Source organism: Oreochromis niloticus, linkage group LG14, assembly GCF_001858045.2.
Source record: "Oreochromis niloticus isolate F11D_XX linkage group LG14, O_niloticus_UMD_NMBU, whole genome shotgun sequence".
In the NCBI taxonomy this organism is placed as follows: Eukaryota; Metazoa; Chordata; class Actinopteri; order Cichliformes; family Cichlidae; genus Oreochromis; species Oreochromis niloticus.
The window spans coordinates 35,918,849-35,946,818 of NC_031979.2; the positions used below are offsets into that span (position 1 = coordinate 35,918,849).

General features: G+C 51.7%; 33 non-coding genes and 4 pseudogenes across 33 annotated transcripts; 1 reads left to right on the plus strand and 36 right to left on the minus strand.

The window, feature by feature from the left end:
• Positions 1–233: 233 nt before the first annotated feature.
• Positions 234–423, minus strand: LOC112842338 (U2 spliceosomal RNA). Its single transcript, XR_003214065.1, has one exon. It is a non-coding gene; the product is annotated as a U2 spliceosomal RNA (small nuclear RNA).
• Positions 424–603: 180 nt separating this feature from the next.
• LOC112842253 (U5 spliceosomal RNA) lies at positions 604–716 on the minus strand. Its single transcript, XR_003213987.1, has one exon. It is a non-coding gene; the product is annotated as a U5 spliceosomal RNA (small nuclear RNA).
• A 620-nt stretch (positions 717–1,336) lies between these two features.
• On the minus strand, positions 1,337–1,526 carry LOC112842330 (U2 spliceosomal RNA). The gene has a single exon (XR_003214057.1). It is a non-coding gene; the product is annotated as a U2 spliceosomal RNA (small nuclear RNA).
• A 182-nt stretch (positions 1,527–1,708) lies between these two features.
• LOC112842254 (U5 spliceosomal RNA) lies at positions 1,709–1,821 on the minus strand. The gene has a single exon (XR_003213988.1). It is a non-coding gene; the product is annotated as a U5 spliceosomal RNA (small nuclear RNA).
• Positions 1,822–2,442: 621 nt separating this feature from the next.
• On the minus strand, positions 2,443–2,633 carry LOC112842309 (U2 spliceosomal RNA). Its single transcript, XR_003214036.1, has one exon. It is a non-coding gene; the product is annotated as a U2 spliceosomal RNA (small nuclear RNA).
• A 182-nt stretch (positions 2,634–2,815) lies between these two features.
• LOC112842285 (U5 spliceosomal RNA) lies at positions 2,816–2,927 on the minus strand. Its single transcript, XR_003214018.1, has one exon. It is a non-coding gene; the product is annotated as a U5 spliceosomal RNA (small nuclear RNA).
• Positions 2,928–3,718: 791 nt separating this feature from the next.
• LOC112842310 (U2 spliceosomal RNA) lies at positions 3,719–3,909 on the minus strand. The gene has a single exon (XR_003214037.1). It is a non-coding gene; the product is annotated as a U2 spliceosomal RNA (small nuclear RNA).
• Positions 3,910–4,091: 182 nt separating this feature from the next.
• Positions 4,092–4,204, minus strand: LOC112842284 (U5 spliceosomal RNA). Its single transcript, XR_003214017.1, has one exon. It is a non-coding gene; the product is annotated as a U5 spliceosomal RNA (small nuclear RNA).
• Positions 4,205–5,068: 864 nt separating this feature from the next.
• LOC112842311 (U2 spliceosomal RNA) lies at positions 5,069–5,259 on the minus strand. Its single transcript, XR_003214038.1, has one exon. It is a non-coding gene; the product is annotated as a U2 spliceosomal RNA (small nuclear RNA).
• A 182-nt stretch (positions 5,260–5,441) lies between these two features.
• Positions 5,442–5,554, minus strand: LOC112842263 (U5 spliceosomal RNA). Its single transcript, XR_003213997.1, has one exon. It is a non-coding gene; the product is annotated as a U5 spliceosomal RNA (small nuclear RNA).
• A 791-nt stretch (positions 5,555–6,345) lies between these two features.
• Positions 6,346–6,535, minus strand: LOC112842230 (U2 spliceosomal RNA). The gene has a single exon (XR_003213970.1). It is a non-coding gene; the product is annotated as a U2 spliceosomal RNA (small nuclear RNA).
• A 4,801-nt stretch (positions 6,536–11,336) lies between these two features.
• LOC112842234 (uncharacterized) lies at positions 11,337–11,543 on the minus strand (annotated as a pseudogene).
• A 182-nt stretch (positions 11,544–11,725) lies between these two features.
• Positions 11,726–11,838, minus strand: LOC112842259 (U5 spliceosomal RNA). Its single transcript, XR_003213993.1, has one exon. It is a non-coding gene; the product is annotated as a U5 spliceosomal RNA (small nuclear RNA).
• Positions 11,839–12,629: 791 nt separating this feature from the next.
• Positions 12,630–12,820, minus strand: LOC112842223 (U2 spliceosomal RNA). The gene has a single exon (XR_003213965.1). It is a non-coding gene; the product is annotated as a U2 spliceosomal RNA (small nuclear RNA).
• Positions 12,821–13,002: 182 nt separating this feature from the next.
• On the minus strand, positions 13,003–13,115 carry LOC112842255 (U5 spliceosomal RNA). The gene has a single exon (XR_003213989.1). It is a non-coding gene; the product is annotated as a U5 spliceosomal RNA (small nuclear RNA).
• Positions 13,116–13,556: 441 nt separating this feature from the next.
• LOC112842341 (U2 spliceosomal RNA) lies at positions 13,557–13,747 on the minus strand. The gene has a single exon (XR_003214068.1). It is a non-coding gene; the product is annotated as a U2 spliceosomal RNA (small nuclear RNA).
• Positions 13,748–13,929: 182 nt separating this feature from the next.
• LOC112842256 (U5 spliceosomal RNA) lies at positions 13,930–14,042 on the minus strand. Its single transcript, XR_003213990.1, has one exon. It is a non-coding gene; the product is annotated as a U5 spliceosomal RNA (small nuclear RNA).
• A 621-nt stretch (positions 14,043–14,663) lies between these two features.
• LOC112842226 (uncharacterized) lies at positions 14,664–14,836 on the minus strand (annotated as a pseudogene).
• Positions 14,837–17,632: 2,796 nt separating this feature from the next.
• On the minus strand, positions 17,633–17,767 carry LOC112842237 (uncharacterized; annotated as a pseudogene).
• A 182-nt stretch (positions 17,768–17,949) lies between these two features.
• LOC112842272 (U5 spliceosomal RNA) lies at positions 17,950–18,062 on the minus strand. The gene has a single exon (XR_003214006.1). It is a non-coding gene; the product is annotated as a U5 spliceosomal RNA (small nuclear RNA).
• A 701-nt stretch (positions 18,063–18,763) lies between these two features.
• LOC112842289 (uncharacterized) lies at positions 18,764–18,836 on the plus strand (annotated as a pseudogene).
• A 489-nt stretch (positions 18,837–19,325) lies between these two features.
• Positions 19,326–19,516, minus strand: LOC112842329 (U2 spliceosomal RNA). The gene has a single exon (XR_003214056.1). It is a non-coding gene; the product is annotated as a U2 spliceosomal RNA (small nuclear RNA).
• Positions 19,517–19,696: 180 nt separating this feature from the next.
• On the minus strand, positions 19,697–19,811 carry LOC112842242 (U5 spliceosomal RNA). Its single transcript, XR_003213976.1, has one exon. It is a non-coding gene; the product is annotated as a U5 spliceosomal RNA (small nuclear RNA).
• A 621-nt stretch (positions 19,812–20,432) lies between these two features.
• LOC112842312 (U2 spliceosomal RNA) lies at positions 20,433–20,623 on the minus strand. The gene has a single exon (XR_003214039.1). It is a non-coding gene; the product is annotated as a U2 spliceosomal RNA (small nuclear RNA).
• A 182-nt stretch (positions 20,624–20,805) lies between these two features.
• Positions 20,806–20,918, minus strand: LOC112842273 (U5 spliceosomal RNA). The gene has a single exon (XR_003214007.1). It is a non-coding gene; the product is annotated as a U5 spliceosomal RNA (small nuclear RNA).
• Positions 20,919–21,539: 621 nt separating this feature from the next.
• On the minus strand, positions 21,540–21,730 carry LOC112842321 (U2 spliceosomal RNA). The gene has a single exon (XR_003214048.1). It is a non-coding gene; the product is annotated as a U2 spliceosomal RNA (small nuclear RNA).
• A 182-nt stretch (positions 21,731–21,912) lies between these two features.
• Positions 21,913–22,025, minus strand: LOC112842277 (U5 spliceosomal RNA). The gene has a single exon (XR_003214011.1). It is a non-coding gene; the product is annotated as a U5 spliceosomal RNA (small nuclear RNA).
• Positions 22,026–22,645: 620 nt separating this feature from the next.
• Positions 22,646–22,836, minus strand: LOC112842326 (U2 spliceosomal RNA). Its single transcript, XR_003214053.1, has one exon. It is a non-coding gene; the product is annotated as a U2 spliceosomal RNA (small nuclear RNA).
• A 182-nt stretch (positions 22,837–23,018) lies between these two features.
• Positions 23,019–23,131, minus strand: LOC112842257 (U5 spliceosomal RNA). The gene has a single exon (XR_003213991.1). It is a non-coding gene; the product is annotated as a U5 spliceosomal RNA (small nuclear RNA).
• Positions 23,132–23,752: 621 nt separating this feature from the next.
• Positions 23,753–23,942, minus strand: LOC112842222 (U2 spliceosomal RNA). Its single transcript, XR_003213963.1, has one exon. It is a non-coding gene; the product is annotated as a U2 spliceosomal RNA (small nuclear RNA).
• Positions 23,943–24,124: 182 nt separating this feature from the next.
• LOC112842262 (U5 spliceosomal RNA) lies at positions 24,125–24,237 on the minus strand. The gene has a single exon (XR_003213996.1). It is a non-coding gene; the product is annotated as a U5 spliceosomal RNA (small nuclear RNA).
• A 621-nt stretch (positions 24,238–24,858) lies between these two features.
• Positions 24,859–25,049, minus strand: LOC112842313 (U2 spliceosomal RNA). Its single transcript, XR_003214040.1, has one exon. It is a non-coding gene; the product is annotated as a U2 spliceosomal RNA (small nuclear RNA).
• Positions 25,050–25,231: 182 nt separating this feature from the next.
• LOC112842258 (U5 spliceosomal RNA) lies at positions 25,232–25,344 on the minus strand. Its single transcript, XR_003213992.1, has one exon. It is a non-coding gene; the product is annotated as a U5 spliceosomal RNA (small nuclear RNA).
• Positions 25,345–25,795: 451 nt separating this feature from the next.
• Positions 25,796–25,986, minus strand: LOC112842315 (U2 spliceosomal RNA). Its single transcript, XR_003214042.1, has one exon. It is a non-coding gene; the product is annotated as a U2 spliceosomal RNA (small nuclear RNA).
• Positions 25,987–26,168: 182 nt separating this feature from the next.
• Positions 26,169–26,281, minus strand: LOC112842264 (U5 spliceosomal RNA). Its single transcript, XR_003213998.1, has one exon. It is a non-coding gene; the product is annotated as a U5 spliceosomal RNA (small nuclear RNA).
• A 791-nt stretch (positions 26,282–27,072) lies between these two features.
• LOC112842316 (U2 spliceosomal RNA) lies at positions 27,073–27,263 on the minus strand. The gene has a single exon (XR_003214043.1). It is a non-coding gene; the product is annotated as a U2 spliceosomal RNA (small nuclear RNA).
• Positions 27,264–27,445: 182 nt separating this feature from the next.
• On the minus strand, positions 27,446–27,558 carry LOC112842279 (U5 spliceosomal RNA). Its single transcript, XR_003214013.1, has one exon. It is a non-coding gene; the product is annotated as a U5 spliceosomal RNA (small nuclear RNA).
• Positions 27,559–27,970: the final 412 nt, after the last annotated feature.

Genomic DNA, 27,970 nt, shown 5'->3' on the forward strand with positions numbered 1-27,970 from the left:
TACGTTATGAAGAGAAGCCAGAGTGTGTGTTTCTTTCGCCTCGTCACGGTAGGCCCTGTTTGCTTGGCTGAAGCGGCATTTCTCAGGCCGCGCCTGCTTCTGCTCTGCTCCAGAGCTCCACTTTGACAGGAGAGGCGTGACTGGAGAGCATGTTCGCCGCTTCAGGCTGCTTTCTGGCTCTTCTCTGGCAGATGTTAATTTGTTTGGCATTCTTGCTTTTGCACAAGGTCAGCAAAGGGGGCACCGTTCCCGGAGGCGCTGCAATACCGGGTCGATGCGTGGAGCGAACGGAGCGAGCCCCTTATTCAGCTCCCTGTTCTAAAAATGCGTTTAATACGTTGCCCCCGAATCGGGGGCGTATCAGATATTAAACTGATAAAACAGATACTACACTTGATCTTAGCCAAAAGGCCGAGAAGCGATGGCCTGCTACGGGTTCCTGGCTGAGCCGCCTTCTCGGGACACTTCTCGCTTGTGACGGTGCTCACAGGGAGGCAGCCGCTTCAAATCTCCGCCCACCCAGTGTACCTCAGAGGCCTGCGGAGCTCCCTGAATTGCGCGCTGCTTTCTTCTGCTATTTCTTTTGAACAACGAGGAGAGGGCCAGCCAGACGGCAGACCCTGCCAAAAATAGGTGCAACTCCTTAGCGCTGCTCTCCACGGAAGTCTTTAGTAAAAGGCGAAAGACTTGTACGTTATGAAGAGAAGCCAGAGTGTGTGTTTCTTTTGCCTCGCAGGAAGCCGCAGTGACTGCTCGTCCCGGCTTCCGGCGTCACGGTAGGCCCTGTTTGCTTGGCTGAAGCGGCAGATCTCAGGCCCCGCCTGCTCTGCTCCAGAGCTCCACTTTGACAGGAAAGGGGTGACTGGAGAGGACGTTCGCGGCTTCAGGCTGCTTTCTGGCCCTGGGCTTGGCAGACCTTCATTTCTTTGGCTTGTACGTTATGAAGAGAAGCCAGAGTGTGTGTTTCTTTCGCCTCGTCACGGTAGGCCCTATTTGCTTGGCCAGATCTCCACTTTGACAGGAAAGGGGTGACTGGAGAGGACGTTCGCGGCTTCAGGCTGCTTTCTGGCCCTGGCTTGGCAGACCTTCATTTCTTTGGTTTGTACGTTATGAAGAGAAGCCAGAGTGTGTGTTTCTTTCGCCTCGTCACGGTAGGCCCTGTTTGCTTGGCTGAAGCGGCATTTCTCAGGCCGCGCCTGCTTCTGCTCTGCTCCAGAGCTCCACTTTGACAGGAGAGGCGTGACTGGAGAGCATGTTCGCCGCTTCAGGCTGCTTTCTGGCTCTTCTCTGGCAGATGTTAATTTGTTTGGCATTCTTGCTTTTGCACAAGGTCAGCAAAGGGGGCACCGTTCCCGGAGGCGCTGCAATACCGGGTCGATGCGTGGAGCGAACGGAGCGAGCCCTTATTCAGCTCCCTGTTCTAAAAATGCGTTTAATACGTTGCCCCCGAATCGGGGGCGTATCAGATATTAAACTGATAAGAACAGATACTACACTTGATCTTAGCCAAAAGGCCGAGAAGCGATGGCCTGCTACGGGTTCCTGGCTGAGCCGTCTTCTCGGGACACTTCTCGCTTGTGACGGTGCTCACAGGGAGGCAGCCGCTTCAAATCTCCGCCCACCCAGTGTACCTCAGAGGCCTGCGGAGCTCCCTGAAATTGCGCGCTGCTTTCTTCTGCTATTTCTTTTGAACAACGAGGAGAGGGCCCAGCCAGACGGCAGACCCTGCCAAAAATAGGTGCAACTCCTTAGCGCTGCTCTCCACGGAAGTCTTTAGTAAAAGGCGAAAGACTTGTACGTTATGAAGAGAAGCCAGAGTGTGTGTTTCTTTTGCCTCGCAGGAAGCCGCAGTGACTGCTCGTCCCGGCTTCCGGCGTCACGGTAGGCCCTGTTTGCTTGGCTGACGCGGCAGATCTCAGGCCCCGCCTGCTCTGCTCCAGAGCTCCACTTTGACAGGAAAGGGGTGACTGGAGAGGACGTTCGCGGCTTCAGGCTGCTTTCTGGCCCTGGGCTTGGCAGACCTTCATTTCTTTGGCTTGTAAGTTATGAAGAGAAGCCAGAGTGTGTGTTTCTTTCGCCTCGTCACGGTAGGCCCTATTTGCTTGGCCAGATCTCCACTTTGACAGGAAAGGGTTGACTGGAGAGAACGTTCGCGGCTTCAGGCTGCTTTCTGGCCCTGCGCTTGGCAGACCTTCATTTCTTTGGTTTGTACGTTATGAAGAGAAGCCAGAGTGTGTGTTTCTTTCGCCTCGTCACGGTAGGCCCTGTTTGCTTGGCTGAAGCGGCATTTCTCAGGCCGCGCCTGCTTCTGCTCTGCTCCAGAGCTCCACTTTGACAGGAGAGGCGTGACTGGAGAGCATGTTCGCCGCTTCAGGCTGCTTTCTGGCTCTTCTCTGGCAGATGTTAATTTGTTTGGCATTCTTGCTTTTGCACAAGGTCAGCAAAGGGGGCACCGTTCCCGGAGGCGCTGCAATACCGGGTCGATGCGTGGAGCGAACGGAGCGAGCCCCTTATTCAGCTCCCTGTTCTAAAAATGCGTTTAATACGTTGCCCCCGAATCGGGGGCGTATCAGATATTAAACTGATAAGAACAGATACTACACTTGATCTTAGCCAAAAGGCCGAGAAGCGATGGCCTGCTACGGGTTCCTGGCTGAGCCGCCTTCTCGGGACACTTCTCGCTTGTGACGGTGCTCACAGGGAGGCAGCCGCTTCAAATCTCCGCCCACCCAGTGTACCTCAGAGGCCTGCGGAGCTCCCTGGAATTGCGCGCTGCTTTCTTCTGCTATTTCTTTTGAACAACGAGGAGAGGGCCCAGCCAGACGGCAGACCCTGCCAAAAATAGGTGCAACTCCTTAGCGCTGCTCTCCACGGAAGTCTTTAGTAAAAGGCGAAAGACTTGTACGTTATGAAAGAAGCCAGAGTGTGTGTTTCTTTTGCCTCGCAGGAAGCCGCAGTGACTGCTCGTCCCGGCTTCCGGCGTCACGGTAGGCCCTGTTTGCTTGGCTGAAGCTGCAGATCTCAGGCCCCGCCTGCTCTGCTCCAGAGCTCCACTTTGACAGGAAAGGGGTGACTGGAGAGGACGTTCGCGGCTTCAGGCTGCTTTCTGGCCCTGGGCTTGGCAGACCTTCATTTCTTTGGCTTGTACGTTATGAAGAGAAGCCAGAGTGTGTGTTTCTTTCGCCTCGTCACGGTAGGCCCTATTTGCTTGGCCAGATCTCCACTTTGACAGGAAAGGGGTGACTGGAGAGGACGTTCGCGGCTTCAGGCTGCTTTCTGGCCCTGGGCTTGGCAGACCTTCATTTCTTTGGCTTGTAAGTTATGAAGAGAAGCCAGAGTGTGTGTTTCTTTCGCCTCGTCACGGTAGGCCCTATTTGCTTGGCCAGATCTCCACTTTGACAGGAAAGGGGTGACTGGAGAGGACGTTCGCGGCTTCAGGCTGCTTTCTGGCCCTGCGCTTGGCAGACCTTCATTTCTTTGGTTTGTACGTTATGAAGAGAAGCCAGAGTGTGTGTTTCTTTCGCCTCGTCACGGTAGGCCCTGTTTGCTTGGCTGAAGCGGCATTTCTCAGGCCGCGCCTGCTTCTGCTCTGCTCCAGAGCTCCACTTTGACAGGAGAGGTGTGAGTGGAGAGCATGTTCGCCGCTTCAGGCTGCTTTCTGGCTCTTCTCTGGCAGATGTTAATTTGTTTGGCATTCTTGCTTTTGCACAAGGTCAGCAAAGGGGGCACCGTTCCCGGAGGCGCTGCAATACCGGGTCGATGCGTGGAGCGAACGGAGCGAGCCCCTTATTCAGCTCCCTGTTCTAAAAATGCGTTTAATACGTTGCCCCCGAATCGGGGGCGTATCAGATATTAAACTGATAAGAACAGATACTACACTTGATCTTAGCCAAAAGGCCGAGAAGCGATGGCCTGCTACGGGTTCCTGGCTGAGCCGCCTTCTCGGGACACTTCTCGCTTGTGACGGTGCTCACAGGGAGGCAGCCGCTTCAAATCTCCGCCCACCCAGTGTACCTCAGAGGCCTGCGGAGCTCCCTGGAATTGCGCGCTGCTTTCTTCTGCTATTTCTTTTGAACAACGAGGAGAGGGCCCAGCCAGACGGCAGACCCTGCCAAAAATAGGTGCAACTCCTTAGCGCTGCTCTCCAAGGAAGTCTTTAATAAAAGGCGAAAGACTTGTACGTTATGAAGAGAAGCCAGAGTGTGTGTTTCTTTTGCCTCGCAGGAAGCCGCAGTGACTGCTCGTCCCGGCTTCCGGCGTCACGGTAGGCCCTGTTTGCTTGGCTGAAGCGGCAGATCTCAGGCCCCGCCTGCTCTGCTCCAGAGCTCCACTTTGACAGGAAAGGGGTGACTGGAGAGGACGTTCGCGGCTTCAGGCTGCTTTCTGGCCCTGGGCTTGGCAGACCTTCATTTCTTTGGCTTGTACGTTATGAAGAGAAGCCAGAGTGTGTGTTTCTTTCGCCTCGTCACGGTAGGCCCTATTTGCTTGGCCAGATCTCCACTTTGACAGGAAAGGGGTGACTGGAGAGGACGTTCGCGGCTTCAGGCTGCTTTCTGGCCCTGCGCTTGGCAGACCTTCATTTCTTTGGTTTGTACGTTATGAAGAGAAGCCAGAGTGTGTGTTTCTTTTGCCTCGCAGGAAGCCGCAGTGACTGCTCGTCCCGGCTTCCGGCGTCACGGTAGGCCCTGTTTGCTTGGCTGACGCGGCAGATCTCAGGCCCGCCTGCTCTGCTCCAGAGCTCCACTTTGACAGGAAAGGGGTGACTGGAGAGGACGTTCGCGGCTTCAGGCTGCTTTCTGGCCCTGGGCTTGGCAGACCTTCATTTCTTTGGTTTGTACGTTATGAAGAGAAGCCAGAGTGTGTGTTTCTTTCGCCTCGTCACGGTAGGCCCTGTTTGCTTGGCTGAAGCGGCATTTCTCAGGCCGCGCCTGCTTCTGCTCTGCTCCAGAGCTCCACTTTGACAGGAGAGGCGTGACTGGAGAGCATGTTCGCCGCTTCAGGCTGCTTTCTGGCTCTTCTCTGGCAGATGTTAATTTGTTTGGCATTCTTGCTTTTGCACAAGGTCAGCAAAGGGGGCACCGTTCCCGGAGGCGCTGCAATACCGGGTCGATGCGTGGAGCGAACGGAGCGAGCCCCTTATTCAGCTCCCTGTTCTAAAAATGCGTTTAATACGTTGCCCCCGAATCGGGGGCGTATCAGATATTAAACTGATAAGAACAGATACTACACTTGATCTTAGCCAAAAGGCCGAGAAGCGATGGCCTGCTACGGGTTCCTGGCTGAGCCGCCTTCTCGGGACACTTCTCGCTTGTGACGGTGCTCACAGGGAGGCAGCCGCTTCAAATCTCCGCCCACCCAGTATACCTCAGAGGCCTGCGGAGCTCCCTGGAATTGCGCGCTGCTTTCTTCTGCTATTTCTTTTGAACAACGAGGAGAGGGCCCAGCCAGACGGCAGACCCTGCCAAAAATAGGTGCAACTCCTTAGCGCTGCTCTCCACGGAAGTCTTTAGTAAAAGGCGAAAGACTTGTACGTTATGAAAAGAAGCCAGAGTGTGTGTTTCTTTTGCCTCGCAGGAAGCCGCAGTGACTGCTCGTCCCGGCTTCCGGCGTCACGGTAGGCCCTGTTTGCTTGGCTGAAGCTGCAGATCTCAGGCCCCGCCTGCTCTGCTCCAGAGCTCCACTTTGACAGGAAAGGGGTGACTGGAGAGGACGTTCGCGGCTTCAGGCTGCTTTCTGGCCCTGGGCTTGGCAGACCTTCATTTCTTTGGCTTGTACGTTATGAAGAGAAGCCAGAGTGTGTGTTTCTTTCGCCTCGTCACGGTAGGCTCTATTTGCTTGGCCAGATCTCCACTTTGACAGGAAAGGGGTGACTGGAGAGGACGTTCGCGGCTTCAGGCTGCTTTCTGGCCCTGGGCTTGGCAGACCTTCATTTCTTTGGCTTGTAAGTTATGAAGAGAAGCCAGAGTGTGTGTTTCTTTCGCCTCGTCACGGTAGGCCCTATTTGCTTGGCCAGATCTCCACTTTGACAGGAAAGGGGTGACTGGAGAGGACGTTCGCGGCTTCAGGCTGCTTTCTGGCCCTGCGCTTGGCAGACCTTCATTTCTTTGGTTTGTACGTTATGAAGAGAAGCCAGAGTGTGTGTTTCTTTCGCCTCGTCACGGTAGGCCCTGTTTGCTTGGCTGAAGCGGCATTTTTCAGGCCGCGCCTGCTTCTGCTCTGCTCCAGAGCTCCACTTTGACAGGAGAGGCGTGACTGGAGAGCATGTTCGCCGCTTCAGGCTGATTTCTGGCTCTTCTCTGGCAGATGTTAATTTGTTTGGCATTCTTGCTTTTGCACAAGGTCAGCAAAGGGGGCACCGTTCCCGGAGGCGCTGCAATACCGGGTCGATGCGTGGAGCGAACGGAGCGAGCCCCTTATTCAGCTCCCTGTTCTAAAAATGCGTTTAATACGTTGCCCCCGAATCGGGGGCGTATCAGATATTAAACTGATAAGAACAGATTTTTTTTTTTTTTTCTTTATTTACTTTCCAAACCATTTCCATACTTTACATTTACATTTCACATTTCTCATACATCGTAACATATTATTTTCCAAATCAATGTCATACCTTTATTTCATCACACCTCAATAAAACATTCTACAGAAAAAAATAAAAAAAAAGAAAGGTTAAACAACCGTAAAGTCCCACAAAATAAAGGACCAAAACCAAAATAACAATCACGTTTCTATTATGTCACTCCTTATCACTTACCACCTTTTCTTTTTTGGTGGTTTTAAAAAGATGATTTTCCACCTATCCTTAATTGTGTCGCTTCCCCACCTTTCTAATTCATGCCAGTATATACTTTCAAATTCTTTCTCTATTGCCTTAACTGTTCCTATCTCTCTCCATTTATACACTCCAGTTATATGTCCCTGCCTCGCTTTCCATAATTTAAGTTTTACAATTGATATCAACATACAAATTATTTTATTTTGTTCTTTTCCCACCCCTTTAACCCCAAACGAAGTGATCTCATCATATGTCACATTCTCCAAACAGTTATAACTCTCTTTTACCCCATCCCAAACCTTTTTTGCATATTCACATCCCCATAATACATGTTCAATAGTTTCATCTTCCATACAATTTTCCCTTGGACATACTTTTTGCTTCCCCAGGTTGTGGGCGTACATCGTGACCCTAACTGGTAGCCTTCTATGCAAGTGCAACCAATTAAAATCTTTAAGCCCGTTCTTAAAACTCTTGTCCTGGGCCCGTAACCACACTTCAGAGTTCACCATTACAGGATTGACATTGAGTTTCTGTACCAGTTTCCTATATAATACCTTGTGATTTATCACTGTATCCTCTTCTTTGCATTCCTTATATCTCCTTCCCCACTTTACCATTTTCTGGAAATACTCCGGCCTACTCTCAGCTTTAGGGCCTTTATTATCCCACCCTATTAGAAACCGGTATGGTATAGACAGCCAAAACCATATCAGGATTTGGCATTTGTGTATATATGTCTTTTTCAGGAGTATGCATACATTGCTGTAGAATATTGAGTCAAGCTTCAGAGGAACGTTTGGCACATCCCTCCCACCTTCTGATATTTCCTGATACATTTGCGCCCTTTTTACATATTCATAGCCGTGGGATCCCCATATAAACTTAAATATTCCCCTCGTTAGTTGAGCTCTATACTTGTGCGGCATCGGAAAAACATAGGCCAAATGTAGCAGCTTTGGCAATACTTCGGCCTTTACGACCAACACTTTCCCTGAGACAGAAAGTTTTCTTGTCTTCCATAATCCCAATTTTTTCTCGACGGCTGCCATCTTCTTTTTCCAATTGTACAGTGCATCCCCCTCCCCGTTCCCAAACGATATTCCTAATACGTCCATAGGACCTTCACACAACATAAAATCACAAATCTTGTCCTTCCTCCCTCCCACTTCCCAAGGTATTTGTACCTAGTCTTCTGCTTATTTATTCTCGATCCAGTTGCTTTTTCATAATCATATAGAATGTCTATCACTCCCCTTAAGCTTTCATCATCTGCCAAATATAATATTGTGTCATCCGCGTATTGTGATATTTTTAAACTCTCACCCCGGGGCAGCGTTATCCCTTTAACAACGTAACTCCCCCTTATTGCACAAGCCAGGGGTTCTGCGTATAAAACAAACAGCACCACAGAGAGCGGGCACCCTTGCCGCAATCCCCTTGTTTGCTGCACTTTACCCGTTAAATGCCCATTTATTTTGATTTTTGAATTTATGCCCTTGTATAAGACCTTTACCCATTTTATAATGACCCCACCTAGTCCCAGCCCCTCCATAACCTTCCACAAAAAGGGGTGATCTACTCTGTCGAAAGCTTTCTGCTGGTCCAGGCTCACACATATTGCAGCAATATTTCTCTCCTTTACATATGTGAGTACATCCCTGTGTAGATGTAAGTTCCATGTGATTTTCCTCCCCTGTACCCCACAAGTTTGGTCCATTTCCACTATGTGTGACATGACTCCTGCTAGCCTATTCGCCAAAATCTTACTCAATATTTTATAGTCTACGCACAGCATAGTTAGTGGCCTGTAATTGTCTAAATGCTTCGGATTTCCTTTCTTAAACAGAATAGTCACCACTCCCGTTTTCATGCTTTCCGACATCTCTCCTCCCTCCATGATTTCCTTAAAAACCTCCAGGAGGTGGGTCCCCACCATATCCCAAAAAACCATGTAAAATTCTTTTGTTAAACCGTCTATGCCAGGCACCTTACCGGCCTTCATTGTCTTAACCACATTATACGCCTCCCTACCGTCAATTCCCCCCCCAGCTTGTCATTTTCTTCTTCGGGTAACCTCCTCCTTAAAGATCTTATAAAACTCTCCCCCTTCCCCTCATCCAAGCTCTCCTTTGTAAACAAATTACCATAATATTCTTCCACCGTTCTTAACAATTCATCTTTCCCCCTTATCACCTTTCCATCCCTCTCCAGTTCCGTTATCACCACCCTCTTATCCCTAGTCTTCATTTTGCTAAAAAAGTATGAGGAGCATTTCTCATTCTCCTCATACTCTTCCTGTTTTAATTTATATATTACGGCTCTCGCTTTCCTCTCAAGTAGTTCCTCCTGTCTTATTTTTAAATTTTCCAAGTACCCTTCCTTTTGAACCTCCTTTCCCTTATTTTCCATAACATAGATTTTTTCTATCTCCTTCTGTATTGTATCGAACTCTTTCTTTCGAAATTTTGACCTCTCTGTACAATATTCAACCGTAAACTTTTTGATTTTTTTCTTTATGTCCTCCCACCAAGCCACATTGTTACTGTATAAACTTTTCATCTCGGCCCATATCGGGAAAATTTTTATGAAACCCTCCCTATAGGCTTTCTCTGCGAGGACATCATTATTAAACTTCCAGTACCCTTTTCCAAAATCCGGCCCTGCTATCTCGAGCTCCACATCAACTGCTTGATGATCTGTAAAAAGGGCCGGTATTGTTTTTCCCTCTATTATTTTGCACTCTTTCCCTACTAAAATGTAATCTAACCTACTCTTCCCCCCCCTTGTGTTCTTCCAAGTATACCCCACTTGCTTTCCCAGTAGCTTCCCCATTACGTCAATTAAACCATATTTTTTAATGAAGGTCCTAAAGGGAGGGAAAACTTTTCCCTTTCCAAGGAGCAATTAAAGTCCCTCCCACAATAATATCTTTTCTAGTCAAAAAACAAGTATCCATTTTTGAAAAAGGTCCTTACGTAGCCCAGGCTCCACTTGTGCATATACATTTATTATCCGGCATTGAGTCCCGTTTTTATCGATATCCACCACCATTACCCTTCCTTGTATTACAGTAAAGCTCTCAATTATCCGGATATCTTTATCCCCACATAACACCCCAACTCCAGACCCATGTACCCCCCCAATGCTCCAAGAAGCTTCCCCTCCCCTCCATTCCTCAGTAAACAAAGCAACATCCCCCTCATCTCTCAGGTGAACTTCCTGAACCAAACAAACATCAAAATTATGACACAATAAAAATTCATAAACAATTTCCTCTTTCGGGCATTTTTTAGCCCCCTAACATTCAGGGTAATTATCCGTAGTTTTCCCATACCATAAACAAAAAGCAAGTGGAGCACTAGGACAAGAAAGAAAATAAAGAAAAAAAAGTAATGAGTCTCATAATTTATTTTACCTCCTCTCTTGGGTTCACTAATTGTCCATATTGGTGTGTGACAGAAGGTCTTTTATGAAAGAGTCCTCTGACTGTTCTTCGCTCTCACCTTCCTCTTCCTTATCTCCATCACTTGTCACGTCACTTAGGGGGTATGCATGCACTCAGTCTGTGTTCCCCTCCACGCATACCCCTCAACATTTACACCTTCCTCCAAAACCTCCTCCCTAATATCCTGGTCTCTTTGCTCACCATGTTCAGGAAAGGCGGCTGGACTCACCTTTCTCCTCCTTTTAGCAGACTTTCTCCGTGGCTTTCCGACCACTTCCCAACCTTTTTGGGGTTCCTCCCCCTGCTGTACTTTCTCACCATCTTGCTCATGGCTCCTCTCTCCCTCCTCCTCACTTCGCTCCGTCCCCTCCTCTACTCCTTCTACTTTGTCCTCATTAGCCTGATTTCCAGCAGCTGGTGGTGGCTCCTGAGGCCTTGCTCCTTCACCAGAGTCTGTTTCCTCTTCACTACGTTTTTCCCCAATAAGTCCAGTCTTTACCACGGTAGAATAAGGCCGTGGCTTAGTACAGTCTCTCGCCATATGCTCTTCCGAATCACATAAATGGCATCTCCTGGGCTCCTTGCAGTCCCTCGTAATGTGTCCAAGCTTGCCACAACTCCTACACCTCACCTGGTCGCATTGTTCCGCATTATGTCCAACACTCCCGCATTTCCTACATGCTTGGGGCTGCCCTGCGTAAACAAGGAAGCCTCTATCCGCTCCAATAGAAAAAACAGCAGGTGGGTGACAATATCCATCTTCGCTATTCATATCCGCACTCAGTTTAATGCGAAATTGTCTCTTTCCGGTCCATATGCCCAGACCGTCCTGTATCTTTCGTACTCCTGGAAGAACAGTAACGTATCTCCCTAGAAAGTACCTTATAGTCTCTTCCGTGACCCATGGGTTATACATATGTATCGTTAAAATTCTGTAATCATTGCGATACAAAGGGGTCACCATATATCTGCGCAGTTCTCTATCTTCTTCCACAATACACTTCCTTCTCACTTCTTCCGCATATTCTCCTGTAGTGAATGTCACATCATAGTGCTTACTTGAGGTGCTCTGTTGTAGGCAGAATATTTCCTCCGGCTGTATCTTCAAGGCTTCGAAAAGGATTCTCCGTCCAAAAGTTATCCTGTCATGAAATTGAGTATCTTTCTCCATGAGTTCAAATCTCAGCGTATTCCTCGTTCCAGAAGTCCTTGCGTCCCTCTCGGAAAAGCTGGCCGACGACGTCGCCATCTCTCTTTGCTTCCCGCCTCTTCTGATAAGAACAGATACTACACTTGATCTTAGCCAAAAGGCCGAGAAGCGATGGCCTGCTACGGGTTCCTGGCTGAGCCGCCTTCTCGGGACACTTCTCGCTTGTGACGGTGCTCACAGGGAGGCAGCCGCTTCAAATCTCCGCCCACCCAGTGTACCTCAGAGGCCTGCGGAGCTCCCTGGAATTGCGCGCTGCTTTCTTCTGCTATTTCTTTTGAACAACGAGGAGAGGGCCCAGCCAGACGGCAGACCCTGCCAAAAATAGGTGCAACTCCTTAGTGCTGCTCTCCACGGAAGTCTTTAGTAAAAGGCGAAAGACTTGTACGTTATGAAAAGAAGCCAGAGTGTGTGTTTCTTTTGCCTCGCAGGAAGCCGCAGTGACTGCTCGTCCCGGCTTCCGGCGTCACGGTAGGCCCTGTTTGCTTGGCTGAAGCTGCAGATCTCAGGCCCCGCCTGCTCTACTCCAGAGCTCCACTTTGACAGGAAAGGGGTGACTGGAGAGGACGTTCGCGGCTTCAGGCTGCTTTCTGGCCCTGGGCTTGGCAGACCTTCATTTCTTTGGCTTGTACGTTATGAAGAGAAGCCAGAGTGTGTGTTTCTTTCGCCTCGTCACGGTAGGCCCTATTTGCTTGGCCAGATCTCCACTTTGACAGGAAAGGGGTGACTGGAGAGGACGTTCGCGGCTTCAGGCTGCTTTCTGGCCCTGGGCTTGGCAGACCTTCATTTCTTTGGCTTGTAAGTTATGAAGAGAAGCCAGAGTGTGTGTTTCTTTCGCCTCGTCACGGTAGGCCCTATTTGCTTGGCCAGATCTCCACTTTGACAGGAAAGGGGTGACTGGAGAGGACGTTCGCGGCTTCAGGCTGCTTTCTGGCCCTGCGCTTGGCAGACCTTCATTTCTTTGGTTTGTACGTTATGAAGAGAAGCCAGAGTGTGTGTTTCTTTCGCCTCGTCACGGTAGGCCCTGTTTGCTTGGCTGAAGCGGCATTTCTCAGGCCGCGCCTGCTTCTGCTCTGCTCCAGAGCTCCACTTTGACAGGAGAGGCGTGACTGGAGAGCATGTTCGCCGCTTCAGGCTGCTTTCTGGCTCTTCTCTGGCAGATGTTAATTTGTTTGGCATTCTTGCTTTTGCACAAGGTCAGAAAAGGGGGCACCGTTCACGGAGGCGCTGCAATACCGGGTCGATGCGTGGAGCGAACGGAGCGAGCCCCTTATTCAGCTACCTGTTCTAAAAATGCGTTTAATACGTTGCCCCCGAATCGGGGGCGTATCAGATATTAAACTGATAAGAACAGATACTACACTTCATCTTAGCCAAAAGGCCGAGAAGCGATGGCCTGCTATGGGTTCCTGGCTGAGCCGCCTTCTCGGGACACTTCTCGCTTGTGACGGTGCTCACAGGGAGGCAGCCGCTTCAAATCTCCGCCCACCCAGTGTACCTCAGAGGCCTGCGTAGCTCCCTGGAATTGCGCGCTGCTTTCTTCTGCTATTTCTTTTGAACAACGAGGAGAGGGCCCAGCCAGACGGCAGACCCTGCCAAAAATAGGTGCAACTCCTTAGCGCTGCTCTCCACGGAAGTCTTTAGTAAAAGGCGAAAGACTTGTACGTTATGAAGAGAAGCCAGAGTGTGTGTTTCTTTTGCCTCGCAGGAAGCCGCAGTGACTGCTCGTCCCGGCTTCCGGCGTCACGGTAGGCCCTGTTTGCTTGGCTGAAGCGGCAGATCTCAGGCCCCGCCTGCTCTGCTCCAGAGCTCCACTTTGACAGGAAAGGGGTGACTGGAGAGGACGTTCGCAGCTTCAGGCTGCTTTCTGGCCCTGGGCTTGGCAGACCTTCATTTCTTTGGTTTGTACGTTATGAAGAGAAGCCAGAGTGTGTGTTTCTTTCGCCTCGTCACGGTTTGCTTGGCTGAAGCGGCATTTCTCAGGCCGCGCCTGCTTCTGCTCTGCTCCAGAGCTCCACTTTGACAGGAGAGGCGTGACTGGAGAGCATGTTCGCCGCTTCAGGCTGCTTTCTGGCTCTTCTCTGGCAGATGTTAATTTGTTTGGCATTCTTGCTTTTGCACAAGGTCAGCAAAGGGGCACCGTTCCCGGAGGCGCTGCAATACCGGGTCGACGCGTGGAGCGAACGGAGCGAGCCACTTATTCAGCTCCCTGTTCTAAAAATGCGTTTAATACGTTGCCCCCGAATCGGGGGCATATCAGATATTAAACTGATAATAACAGATACTACACTTGATCTTAGCCAAAAGGCCGAGAAGCGATGGCCTGCTACGGGTTCCTGGCTGAGCCGCCTTCTCGGGACACTTCTCGCTTGTGACGGTGCTCACAGGGAGGCAGCCGCTTCAAATCTCCGCCCACCCAGTGTACCTCAGAGGCCTGCGGAGCTCCCTGGAATTGCGCGCTGCTTTCTTCTGCTATTTCTTTTGAACAACGAGGAGAGGGCCCAGCCAGACGGCAGACCCTGCCAAAAATAGGTGCAACTCCTTAGCGCTGCTCTCCACGGAAGTCTTTAGTAAAAGGCGAAAGACTTGTACGTTATGAAGAGAAGCCAGAGTGTGTGTTTCTTTTGCCTCGCAGGAAGCCGCAGTGACTGCTCGTCCCGGCTTCCGGCGTCACGGTAGGCCCTGTTTGCTTGGCTGAAGCGGCAGATCTCAGGCCCCGCCTGCTCTGCTCCAGAGCTCCACTTTGACAGGAAAGGGGTGACTGGAGAGGACGTTCGCGGCTTCAGGCTGCTTTCTGGCCCTGGGCTTGGCAGACCTTCATTTCTTTGGCTTGTACGTTATGAAGAGAAGCCAGAGTGTGTGTTTCTTTCGCCTCGTCACGGTAGGCCCTATTTGCTTGGCCAGATCTCCACTTTGACAGGAAAGGGGTGACTGGAGAGGACGTTCGCGGCTTCAGGCTGCTTTCTGGCCCTGGGCTTGGCAGACCTTCATTTCTTTGGTTTGTACGTTATGAAGAGAAGCCAGAGTGTGTGTTTCTTTCGCCTCGTCACGGTAGGCCCTGTTTGCTTGGCTGAAGCGGCATTTCTCAGGCCGCGCCTGCTTCTGCTCTGCTCCAGAGCTCCACTTTGACAGGAGAGGCGTGACTGGAGAGCATGTTCGCCGCTTCAGGCTGCTTTCTGGCTCTTCTCTGGCAGATGTTAATTTGTTTGGCATTCTTGCTTTTGCACAAGGTCAGCAAAGGGGGCACCGTTCCCGGAGGCGCTGCAATACCGGGTCGATGCGTGGAGCGAACGGAGCGAGCCCCTTATTCAGCTCCCTGTTCTAAAAATGCGTTTAATACGTTGCCCCCGAATCGGGGGCGTATCAGATATTAAACTGATAAGAACAGATTTTTCTTTTGAAAAGTTTTATTGACACTCAAACATAGAAACCAAACACAGTCATCTCATAAGATTCAAATTCCACCCAGTTTAAAAATTACTTTTTATTTCTTCCCACCCCTTCCTTAAAAGAAAGTGCAGTGGAGCAATAAAAAACAATTTGTAAAAGCCGTCCCCTCTCTTCACAAGCTCCTGGTGCTCAGGGGGGATCCTCACCACTTTGTTCCTTCCCACCTGCCTCTCCCGGAGAGCCAGGCCGTTGCTGCTTTCACCTCCCTGTGTGTGGCAACGGCTCCTCCGTCCGAATGGGCACAGAGGCGATTCTTCTTTGTGGCTGCTCCCACGGCTTGCTGCTTGCAGCACAGATCTCTTTTATTGTTGCTGCCGCCATTCGGAGAGCAGTCACGGGGGGGATCTGCATGTGCTTGCTTACCAGCAAGTTTCTGGAGGTCCAAATGGCGTCTTTGATGGCAGCGAGAGTAAGCCACTGCTTCTCAAAGTCTTTCCTTTGTGCCTTTGCTCCCTGGCTCACCCCATAGAGCACTAACTGTGCTGTTAGGACCTCCCTTGCTGGTAAGTACGGGAATTGCGAGGAGCCGGCCATTGCCCACAGGTCTACGGCAGCGCTGCACTCCCAGAGCAAGTGCCTCACCGACTCAGGCGCGCCACAACCAGGCCGGGGACACATGGCTGTTGCAGACATGCCCCGAGAGTGCATCACGGACCTGACTGGGAGGATCCCATGAGCCACCATCCAGGACACATCCCGGAGCCTATGCGAAAGAACGGGACGGCTCACCAATCGCCACACATCTGTGGCTTCACCAATCGAGAGGCCGCGCACTGGAGTCACAGCCTCTCGCTCCTGCACAACAGAAATGAGAGACCGGTGTTTAGTTAAAATGTTTAAGTCTTCGTTTTCCAAGTTAAAGGAGACTAAAAAGGACTTTAGCTCAGCATAGGCCGGGGGGAGACTAAAGGAGACAGGCACTTTTAAATCCACCGGTATCAATTTTCTCTGTCTTAAGTAGCTCCCAGCCCAAAATCTAACCCATGCCTGCGTTTTGGGGTTACTAGATCGGGCCGTGGCCTGCCTCAGGTGGCTGCTCGTGTAGAGACTTCCTACAAACAGATACAGGTCTGGAACCCCCTTTCCTCCATTCTCCTTCATTTTCTTCATTGTCTCCCTTCTAAGTCTCTCCCATTTAGAACCCCATAAGAAGTAGAAAATGGCTCGTTCCAGTTCTAAGAGCACTTTTCTGGGAGGGATAAAGACTGAGCTGACTAAGAGAAGTCGGGGTAAAATCACTGCCTTGATGATTAACACCTTGCCCTCCAAAGTCAGCGTTCTCAGTCCCCAGTAACCCAGCTGTTGCTTCACTTTCCCTATAATTACCGACCAATTTGTCTTGCCACCTCCTTCCTTATCAAACCTGATCCCTAAAATCCTCTGGTCGTTTTGTGTCAGATTCATCTCAAGCCCAGTCAAACCTGTAGCCTCCCATGGTCCATAAAATTGTACCTGAGTCTTGTTCTTATTAAGCTTGGAAGCCGAGGCCTTCCCGAACCAGTCAGTCGCTTCAAAGGTCCTTTTCACCGAAGACAGGTCTGTACACAAAATATTGATATCGTCCATGTACAGGACACATTTTGCTACTTGTCCGCCACTCCCTGGTACTTCCAAACCCTTTATCCCTTTGTCTCTTCTCAAGATCTGCGCTAGTGGTTCTACGCCGATAACATAAAGAAGTGCAGATAGGGGACACCCCTGACGAACACCGCAGTGTAAGTCCACCGCCCCAGTCAAGATCCCATTAATGACAAATCTACTACTGATCCCATTATACAACAGTTTCACCCAAGAAATAAACTGCTCTGGAAACCCCATTTTCTGCAGCACTCTAAAGAGATACTGATGCGAGATCCGATCAAAGGCTTTCTCAAAATCCAAGTTTAAGACAATTAGCCGAATGTTTCTATCCCTCGCAAAACAAATGGTGTCCCTGATCAATACGAGGCTATCAGTGATCTTCCTATCCTTAACAGCACAGGCTTGATCCGGGTGAATTATCTGGCTTAGCACAGGGCGTATCCGTGCTGCTAAAAGTTTACTAAAAAACTTGCAGTCGCAATTTAGGAGCGCAATTGGTCTCCAATTTTTCAGGTCGGTCTTGTCCTTACCTTTATGAGCAAGAGTGACTACCCCTATTCTAAAACTGTCCGGCAGCCTGTCAAGTTGGCTAAAATCTATAAAAACAGAAAGTAGGTCCGCGGCCAAAATGTCCCAGAAAGTCCGGTAGAATTCCCACGGGAGTCCATCCATCCCTGGGGACTTCCCGTTCTTAAAACTCTTAAGACACTGATTGAGCTCAGTCAATGTAAAGCCTTGGCTCAATAAACCACTGTCTTCAACAGTCTTGTCGATAAACTCCAAGGTTTGTGCAATAATCTCTTCATTAACATTTTTTTTTCCATATAACTCTTTATAATAATCTTCGATCACTTGCATGATCTCCTCGGTGGTCTCAACTTTTTGCCCGGCTTTGTTTGTTAGTCGTGCAACGAAGCCAGATTTGCTCATAATTTTCTTGAAGAAATATCTTGTGCATTTTTCACCTTCATCTCTCTCTTTCTCCCTACTTCTTAAAATAACCCCCCTACTTTTTATATCCGCAATTATCTGCATTTTCTCCTTGACCTCTTTTATTTCGTCATTAAAATCCATCCCCAATTGGTTTAAACGATAGTACCTCTGTAGTCTTTTCTGCAGCCCCATCCTGCGTCTATTCTCAGCAGCCTTCTTCCTTTTCCCGGCCTGTTTAAAAAAAAGCTGTGTCCTTTCTTTAACCGTTTCCCACCACTCTGCACATGTTTCATAAAAATCCTGGAGGGTCTGCCACTCACGATACTGATAAGAACAGATACTACACTTGATCTTAGCCAAAAGGCCGAGAAGCGATGGCCTGCTACGGGTTCCTGGCTGAGCCGCCTTCTCGGGACACTTCTCGCGTGTGACGGTGCTCACAGGGAGGCAGCCGCTTCAAATCTCCGCCCACCCACAGTACCTCAGAGGCCTGCGGAGCTCCCTGGAATTGCGCGCTGCTTTCTTCTGCTATTTCTTTTGAACAACGAGGAGAGGGCCCAGCCAGACGGCAGACCCTGCCAAAAATAGGTGCAACTCCTTAGCGCTGCTCTCCACGGAAGTCTTTAGTAAAAGGCGAAAGACTTGTACGTTATGAAGAGAAGCCAGCGTGTGTGTTTCTTTTGCCTCGCAGGAAGCCGCAGTGACTGCTCGTCCCGGCTTCCGGCGTCACGGTAGGCCCTGTTTGCTTGGCTGAAGCTGCAGATCTAAGGCCCCGCCTGCTCTGCTCCAGAGCTCCACTTTGACAGGAAAGGGGTGACTGGAGAGGACGTTCGCGGCTTCAGGCTGCTTTCTGGCCCTGGGCTTGGCAGACCTTCATTTCTTTGGCTTGTACGTTATGAAGAGAAGCCAGAGTGTGTGTTTCTTTCGCCTCGTCACGGTAGGCCCTATTTGCTTGGCCAGATCTCCACTTTGACAGGAAAGGGGTGACTGGAGAGGACGTTCGCGGCTTCAGGCTGCTTTCTGGCCCTGGGCTTGGCAGACCTTCATTTCTTTGGCTTGTACGTTATGAAGAGAAGCCAGAGTGTGTGTTTCTTTCGCCTCGTCACGGTAGGCCCTATTTGCTTGGCCAGATCTCCACTTTGACAGGAAAGGGGTGACTGGAGAGGACGTTCGCGGCTTCAGGCTGCTTTCTGGCCCTGGGCTTGGCAGACCTTCATTTCTTTGGTTTGTACGTTATGAAGAGAAGCCAGAGTGTGTGAAGATCTGCCGCTTCAGCCAAGCAAACAGGGCCTACCGTGACGCCGTCACGCTCGTCCCGGAAGCCGGGACGAGCAGTCACTGCGGCTTCCTGCGAGGCAAAAGAAACACACACTCTGGCTTCTCTTCATAACGTACAAGTCTTTCGCCTTTTATTAAAGATTTCCGTGGAGAGCAGCGCACTTTGACAGGAAAGGGGTGACTGGAGAGGACGTTCGCGGCTTCAGGCTGCTTTCTGGCCCTGGGCTTGGCAGACCTTCATTTCTTTGGCTTGTACATTATGAAGAGAAGCCAGAGTGTGTGTTTCTTTCGCCTCGTCACGGTAGGCCCTATTTGCTTGGCCAGATCTCCACTTTGACAGGAAAGGGGTGACTGGAGAGGACGTTCGCGGCTTCAGGCTGCTTTCTGGCCCTGGGCTTGGCAGACCTTCATTTCTTTGGTTTGTACGTTATGAAGAGAAGCCAGAGTGTGTGTTTCTTTCGCCTCGTCACGGTAGGCCCTGTTTGCTTGGCTGAAGCGGCATTTCTCAGGCCGCGCCTGCTTCTGCTCTGCTCCAGAGCTCCACTTTGACAGGAGAGGCGTGACTGGAGAGCATGTTCGCCGCTTCAGGCTGCTTTCTGGCTCTTCTCTGGCAGATGTTAATTTGTTTGGCATTCTTGCTTTTGCACAAGGTCAGCAAAGGGGGCACCGTTCCCGGAGGCGCTGCAATACCGGGTCGATGCGTGGAGCGAACGGAGCGAGCCCCTTATTCAGCTCCCTGTTCTAAAAATGCGTTTAATACGTTGCCCCCGAATCGGGGGCGTATCAGATATTAAACTGATAACAACAGATACTACACTTGATCTTAGCCAAAAGGCCGAGAAGCGATGGCCTGCTACGGGTTCCTGGCTGAGCCGCCTTCTCGGGACACTTCTCGCTTGTGACGGTGCTCACAGGGAGGCAGCCGCTTCAAATCTCCGCCCACCCAGTGTACCTCAGAGGCCTGCGGAGCTCCCTGGAATTGCGCGCTGCTTTCTTCTGCTATTTCTTTTGAACAACGAGGAGAGGGCTCAGCCAGACGGCAGACCCTGCCAAAAATAGGTGCAACTCCTTAGCGCTGCTCTCCACGGAAGTCTTTAGTAAAAGGCGAAAGACTTGTACGTTATGAAGAGAAGCCAGAGTGTGTGTTTCTTTTGCCTCGCAGGAAGCCGCAGTGACTGCTCGTCCCGGCTTCCGGCGTCACGGTAGGCCCTGTTTGCTTGGCTGGAGCGGCAGATCTCAGGCCCCGCCTGCTCTGCTCCAGAGCTCCACTTTGACAGGAAAGGGGTGACTGGAGAGGACGTTCGCGGCTTCAGGCTGCTTTCTGGCCCTGGGCTTGGCAGACCTTCATTTCTTTGGCTTGTACGTTATGAAGAGAAGCCAGAGTGTGTGTTTCTTTCGCCTCGTCACGGTAGGCCCTATTTGCTTGGCCAGATCTCCACTTTGACAGGAAAGGGGTGACTGGAGAGGACGTTCGCGGCTTCAGGCTGCTTTCTGGCCCTGGGCTTGGCAGACCTTCATTTCTTTGGTTTGTACGTTATGAAGAGAAGCCAGAGTGTGTGTTTCTTTCGCCTCGTCACGGTAGGCCCTGTTTGCTTGGCTGAAGCGGCATTTCTCAGGCCGCGCCTGCTTCTGCTCTGCTCCAGAGCTCCACTTTGACAGGAGAGGCGTGACTGGAGAGCATGTTCGCCGCTTCAGGCTGCTTTCTGGCTCTTCTCTGGCAGATGTTAATTTGTTTGGCATTCTTGCTTTTGCACAAGGTCAGCAAAGGGGGCACCGTTCCCGGAGGCGCTGCAATACCGGGTCGATGCGTGGAGCGAACGGAGCGAGCCCCTTATTCAGCTCCCTGTTCTAAAAATGCGTTTAATACGTTGCCCCCGAATCGGGGGCGTATCAGATATTAAACTGATAAGAACAGATACTACACTTGATCTTAGCCAAAAGGCCGAGAAGCGATGGCCTGCTACGGGTTCCTGGCTGAGCCGCCTTCTCGGGACACTTCTCGCTTGTGACGGTGCTCACAGGGAGGCAGCCGCTTCAAATCTCCGCCCACCCAGTGTACCTCAGAGGCCTGCGGAGCTCCCTGGAATTGCGCGCTGCTTTCTTCTGCTATTTCTTTTGAACAACGAGGAGAGGGCCCAGCCAGACGGCAGACCCTGCCAAAAATAGGTGCAACTCCTTAGCGCTGCTCTCCACGGAAGTCTTTAGTAAAAGGCGAAAGACTTGTACGTTATGAAGAGAAGCCAGCGTGTGTGTTTCTTTTGCCTCGCAGGAAGCCGCAGTGACTGCTCGTCCCGGCTTCCGGCGTCACGGTAGGCCCTGTTTGCTTGGCTGAAGCTGCAGATCTAAGGCCCCGCCTGCTCTGCTCCAGAGCTCCACTTTGACAGGAAAGGGGTGACTGGAGAGGACGTTCGCGGCTTCAGGCTGCTTTCTGGCCCTGGGCTTGGCAGACCTTCATTTCTTTGGCTTGTACGTTATGAAGAGAAGCCAGAGTGTGTGTTTCTTTCGCCTCGTCACGGTAGGCCCTATTTGCTTGGCCAGATCTCCACTTTGACAGGAAAGGGGTGACTGGAGAGGACGTTCGCGGCTTCAGGCTGCTTTCTGGCCCTGCGCTTGGCAGACCTTCATTTCTTTGGTTTGTACGTTATGAAGAGAAGCCAGAGTGTGTGTTTCTTTCGCCTCGTCACGGTAGGCCCTGTTTGCTTGGCTGAAGCGGCATTTCTCAGGCCGCGCCTGCTTCTGCTCTGCTCCAGAGCTCCACTTTGACAGGAGAGGCGTGACTGGAGAGCATGTTCGCCGCTTCAGGCTGTTTTCTGGCTCTTCTCTGGCAGATGTTAATTTGTTTGGCATTCTTGCTTTTGCACAAGGTCAGCAAAGGGGGCACCGTTCCCGGAGACGCTGCAATACCGGGTCGATGCGTGGAGCGAACGGAGCGAGCCCCTTATTCAGCTCCCTGTTCTAAAAATGCGTTTAATACGTTGCCCCCGAATCGGGGGCGTATCAGATATTAAACTGATAAGAACAGATACTACACTTGATCTTAGCCAAAAGGCCGAGAAGCGATGGCCTGCTACGGGTTCCTGGCTGAGCCGCCTTCTCGGGACACTTCTCGCTTGTGACGGTGCTCAGAGGGAGGCAGCCGCTTCAAATCTCCGCCCACCCAGTGTACCTCAGAGGCCTGCGGAGCTCCCTGGAATTGCGCGCAGCTTTCTTCTGCTATTTCTTTTGAACAACGAGGAGAGGGCCCAGCCAGACGGCAGACCCTGCCAAAAATAGGTGCAACTCCTTAGCGCTGCTCTCCACGGAAGTCTTTAATAAAAGGCGAAAGACTTGTACGTTATGAAGAGAAGCCAGAGTGTGTGTTTCTTTTGCCTCGCAGGAAGCCGCAGTGACTGCTCGTCCCGGCTTCCGGCGTCACGGTAGGCCCTGTTTGCTTGGCTGAAGCGGCAGATCTCAGGCCCCGCCTGCTCTGCTCCAGAGCTCCACTTTGACAGGAAAGGGGTGACTGGAGAGGACGTTCGCGGCTTCAGGCTGCTTTCTGGCCCTGGGCTTGGCAGACCTTCATTTCTTTGGCTTGTACGTTATGAAGAGAAGCCAGAGTGTGTGTTTCTTTCGCCTCGTCACGGTAGGCCCTATTTGCTTGGCCAGATCTCCACTTTGACAGGAAAGGGGTGACTGGAGAGGACGTTCGCAGCTTCAGGCTGCTTTCTGGCCCTGGGCTTGGCAGACCTTCATTTCTTTGGCTTGTACATTATGAAGAGAAGCCAGAGTGTGTGTTTCTTTCGCCTCGTCACGGTAGGCCCTGTTTGCTTGGCTGAAGCGGCATTTCTCAGGCCGCGCCTGCTTCTGCTCTGCTCCAGAGCTCCACTTTGACAGGAGAGGCGTGACTGGAGAGCATGTTCGCCGCTTCAGGCTGCTTTCTGGCTCTTCTCTGGCAGATGTTAATTTGTTTGGCATTCTTGCTTTTGCACAAGGTCAGCAAAGGGGCACCGTTCCCGGAGGCGCTGCAATACCGGGTCGATGCGTGGAGCGAACGGAGCGAGCCCCTTATTCAGCTCCCTGTTCTAAAAATGCGTTTAATACGTTGCCCCCGAATCGGGGGCGTATCAGATATTAAACTGATAAGAACAGATACTACACTTGATCTTAGCCAAAAGGCCGAGAAGCGATGGCCTGCTACGGGTTCCTGGCTGAGCCGCCTTCTCGGGACACTTCTCGTTTGTGACGGTGCTCACAGGGAGGCAGCCGCTTCAAATCTCCGCCCACCCAGTGTACCTCAGAGGCCTGCGGAGCTCCCTGGAATTGCGCGCTGCTTTCTTCTGCTATTTCTTTTGAACAACGAGGAGAGGGCCCAGCCAGACGGCAGACCCTGCCAAAAATAGGTGCAACTCCTTAGCGCTGCTCTCCACGGAAGTCTTTAGTAAAAGGCGAAAGACTTGTACGTTATGAAGAGAAGCCAGAGTGTGTGTTTCTTTTGCCTCGCAGGAAGCCGCAGTGACTGCTCGTCCCGGCTTCCGGCGTCACGGTAGGCCCTGTTTGCTTGGCTGAAGCGGCAGATCTCAGGCCCCGCCTGCTCTGCTCCAGAGCTCCACTTTGACAGGAAAGGGGTGACTGGAGAGGACGTTCGCGGCTTCAGGCTGCTTTCTGGCCCTGGGCTTGGCAGACCTTCATTTCTTTGGCTTGTAAGTTATGAAGAGAAGCCAGAGTGTGTGTTTCTTTCGCCTCGTCACGGTAGGCCCTATTTGCTTGGCCAGATCTCCACTTTGACAGGAAAGGGTTGACTGGAGAGGACGTTCGCGGCTTCAGGCTGCTTTCTGGCCCTGCGCTTGGCAGACCTTCATTTCTTTGGTTTGTACGTTATGAAGAGAAGCCAGAGTGTGTGTTTCTTTCGCCTCGTCACGGTAGGCCCTGTTTGCTTGGCTGAAGCGGCATTTCTCAGGCCGCGCCTGCTTCTGCTCTGCTCCAGAGCTCCACTTTGACAGGAGAGGCGTGACTGGAGAGCATGTTCGCCGCTTCAGGCTGCTTTCTGGCTCTTCTCTGGCAGATGTTAATTTGTTTGGCATTCTTGCTTTTGCACAAGGTCAGCAAAGGGGGCACCGTTCCCGGAGGCGCTGCAATACCGGGTCGATGCGTGGAGCGAACGGAACGAGCCCCTTATTCAGCTCCCTGTTCTAAAAATGCGTTTAATACGTTGCCCCGAATCGGGGGCGTATCAGATATTAAACTGATAAGAACAGATACTACACTTGATCTTAGCCAAAAGGCCGAGAAGCGATGGCCTGCTACGGGTTCCTGGCTGAGCCGCCTTCTCGGGACACTTCTCGCTTGTGACGGTGCTCACAGGGAGGCAGCCGCTTCAAATCTCCGCCCACCCAGTGTACCTCAGAGGCCTGCGGAGCTCCCTGGAATTGCGCGCTGCTTTCTTCTGCTATTTCTTTTGAACAACGAGGAGAGGGCCCAGCCAGACGGCAGACCCTGCCAAAAATAGGTGCAACTCCTTGGCGCTGCTCTCCACGGAAGTCTTTAGTAAAAGGCGAAAGACTTGTACGTTATGAAGAGAAGCCAGAGTGTGTGTTTCTTTTGCCTCGCAGGAAGCCGCAGTGACTGCTCGTCCCGGCTTCCGGCGTCACGGTAGGCCCTGTTTGCTTGGCTGAAGCGGCAGATCTCAGGCCCCGCCTGCTCTGCTCCAGAGCTCCACTTTGACAGGAAAGGGGTGACTGGAGAGGACGTTCGCGGCTTCAGGCTGCTTTCTGGCCCTGGGCTTGGCAGACCTTCATTTCTTTGGCTTGTACGTTATGAAGAGAAGCCAGAGTGTGTGTTTCTTTCGCCTCGTCACGGTAGGCCCTATTTGCTTGGCCAGATCTCCACTTTGACAGGAAAGGGGTGACTGGAGAGGACGTTCGCGGCTTCAGGCTGCTTTCTGGCCCTGCGCTTGGCAGACCTTCATTTCTTTGGTTTGTACGTTATGAAGAGAAGCCAGAGTGTGTGTTTCTTTCGCCTCGTCACGGTAGGCCCTGTTTGCTTGGCTGAAGCGGCATTTCTCAGGCCGCGCCTGCTTCTGCTCTGCTCCAGAGCTCCACTTTGACAGGAGAGGCGTGACTGGAGAGCATGTTCGCCGCTTCAGGCTGCTTTCTGGCTCTTCTCTGGCAGATGTTAATTTGTTTGGCATTCTTGCTTTTGCACAAGGTCAGCAAAGGGGGCACCGTTCCCGGAGGCGCTGCAATACCGGGTCGATGCGTGGAGCGAACGGAGCGAGCCCCTTATTCAGCTCCCTGTTCTAAAAATGCGTTTAATACGTTGCCCCCGAATCGGGGGCGTATCAGATATTAAACTGATAAGAACAGATACTACACTTGATCTTAGCCAAAAGGCCGAGAAGCGATGGCCTGCTACGGGTTCCTGGCTGAGCCGTCTTCTCGGGACACTTCTCGCTTGTGACGGTGCTCACAGGGAGGCAGCCGCTTCAAATCTCCGCCCACCCAGTGTACCTCAGAGGCCTGCGGAGCTCCCTGAAATTGCGCGCTGCTTTCTTCTGCTATTTCTTTTGAACAACGAGGAGAGGGCCCAGCCAGACGGCAGACCCTGCCAAAAATAGGTGCAACTCCTTAGCGCTGCTCTCCACGGAAGTCTTTAGTAAAAGGCGAAAGACTTGTACGTTATGAAGAGAAGCCAGAGTGTGTGTTTCTTTTGCCTCGCAGGAAGCCGCAGTGACTGCTCGTCCCGGCTTCCGGCGTCACGGTAGGCCCTGTTTACTTGGCTGAAGCGGCAGATCTCAGGCCCCGCCTGCTCTGCTCCAGAGCTCCACTTTGACAGGAAAGGGGTGACTGGAGAGGACGTTCGCGGCTTCAGGCTGCTTTCTGGCCCTGCGCTTGGCAGACCTTCATTTCTTTGGTTTGTACGTTATGAAGAGAAGCCAGAGTGTGTGTTTCTTTCGCCTCGTCACGGTAGGCCCTGTTTGCTTGGCTGAAGCGGCATTTCTCAGGCCGCGCCTGCTTCTGCTCTGCTCCAGAGCTCCACTTTGACAGGAGAGGCGTGACTGGAGAGCATGTTCGCCGCTTCAGGCTGCTTTCTGGCTCTTCTCTGGCAGATGTTAATTTGTTTGGCATTCTTGCTTTTGCACAAGGTCAGCAAAGGGGGCACCGTTCCCGGAGGCGCTGCAATACCGGGTCGATGCGTGGAGCGAACGGAGCGAGCCCCTTATTCAGCTCCCTGTTCTAAAAATGCGTTTAATACGTTGCCCCCGAATCGGGGGCGTATCAGATATTAAACTGATAAGAACAGATACTACACTTGATCTTAGCCAAAAGGCCGAGAAGCGATGGCCTGCTACGGGTTCCTGGCTGAGCCGCCTTCTCGGGACACTTCTCGCTTGTGACGGTGCTCACAGGGAGGCAGCCGCTTCAAATCTCCGCCCACCTAGTGTACCTCAGAGGCCTGCGGAGCTCCCTGGAATTGCGCGCTGCTTTCTTCTGCTATTTCTTTTGAACAACGAGGAGAGGGCCCAGCCAGACGGCAGACCCTGCCAAAAATAGGTGCAACTCCTTAGCGCTGCTCTCCACGGAAGTCTTTAGTAAAAGGCGAAAGACTTGTACGTTATGAAAAGAAGCCAGAGTGTGTGTTTCTTTTGCCTCGCAGGAAGCCGCAGTGACTGCTCGTCCCGGCTTCCGGCGTCACGGTAGGCCCTGTTTGCTTGGCTGAAGCTGCAGATCTCAGGCCCCGCCTGCTCTGCTCCAGAGCTCCACTTTGACAGGAAAGGGGTGACTGGAGAGGACGTTCGCGGCTTCAGGCTGCTTTCTGGCCCTGGGCTTGGCAGACCTTCATTTCTTTGGCTTGTACGTTATGAAGAGAAGCCAGAGTGTGTGTTTCTTTCGCCTCGTCACGGTAGGCCCTATTTGCTTGGCCAGATCTCCACTTTGACAGGAAAGGGGTGACTGGAGAGGACGTTCGCGGCTTCAGGCTGCTTTCTGGCCCTGGGCTTGGCAGACCTTCATTTCTTTGGCTTGTAAGTTATGAAGAGAAGCCAGAGTGTGTGTTTCTTTCGCCTCGTCACGGTAGGCCCTATTTGCTTGGCCAGATCTCCACTTTGACAGGAAAGGGGTGACTGGAGAGGACGTTCGCGGCTTCAGGCTGCTTTCTGGCCCTGCGCTTGGCAGACCTTCATTTCTTTGGTTTGTACGTTATGAAGAGAAGCCAGAGTGTGTGTTTCTTTCGCCTCGTCACGGTAGGCCCTGTTTGCTTGGCTGAAGCGGCATTTTTCAGGCCGCGCCTGCTTCTGCTCTGCTCCAGAGCTCCACTTTGACAGGAGAGGCGTGACTGGAGAGCATGTTCGCCGCTTCAGGCTGCTTTCTGGCTCTTCTCTGGCAGATGTTAATTTGTTTGGCATTCTTGCTTTTGCACAAGGTCAGCAAAGGGGGCACCGTTCCCGGAGGCGCTGCAATACCGGGTCGATGCGTGGAGCGAACGGAGCGAGCCCCTTATTCAGCTCCCTGTTCTAAAAATGCGTTTAATACGTTGCCCCCGAATCGGGGGCGTATCAGATATTAAACTGATAAGAACAGATACTACACTTGATCTTAGCCAAAAGGCCGAGAAGCGATGGCCTGCTACGGGTTCCTGGCTGAGCCGCCTTCTCGGGACACTTCTCGCTTGTGACGGTGCTCACAGGGAGGCAGCCGCTTCAAATCTCCGCCCACCCAGTGTACCTCAGAGGCCTGCGGAGCTCCCTGGAATTGCGCGCTGCTTTCTTCTGCTATTTCTTTTGAACAACGAGGAGAGGGCCCAGCCAGACGGCAGACCCTGCCAAAAATAGGTGCAATTCCTTAGTGCTGCTCTCCACGGAAGTCTTTAGTAAAAGGCGAAAGACTTGTACGTTGTGAAAAGAAGCCAGAGTGTGTGTTTCTTTTGCCTCGCAGGAAGCCGCAGTGACTGCTCGTCCCGGCTTCCGGCGTCACGGTAGGCCCTGTTTGCTTGGCTGAAGCTGCAGATCTCAGGCCCCGCCTGCTCTGCTCCAGAGCTCCACTTTGACAGGAAAGGGGTGACTGGAGAGGACGTTCGCGGCTTCAGGCTGCTTTCTGGCCCTGGGCTTGGCAGACCTTCATTTCTTTGGCTTGTACGTTATGAAGAGAAGCCAGAGTGTGTGTTTCTTTCGCCTCGTCACGGTAGGCCCTATTTGCTTGGCCAGATCTCCACTTTGACAGGAAAGGGGTGACTGGAGAGGACGTTCGCGGCTTCAGGCTGCTTTCTGGCCCTGGGCTTGGCAGACCTTCATTTCTTTGGCTTGTAAGTTATGAAGAGAAGCCAGAGT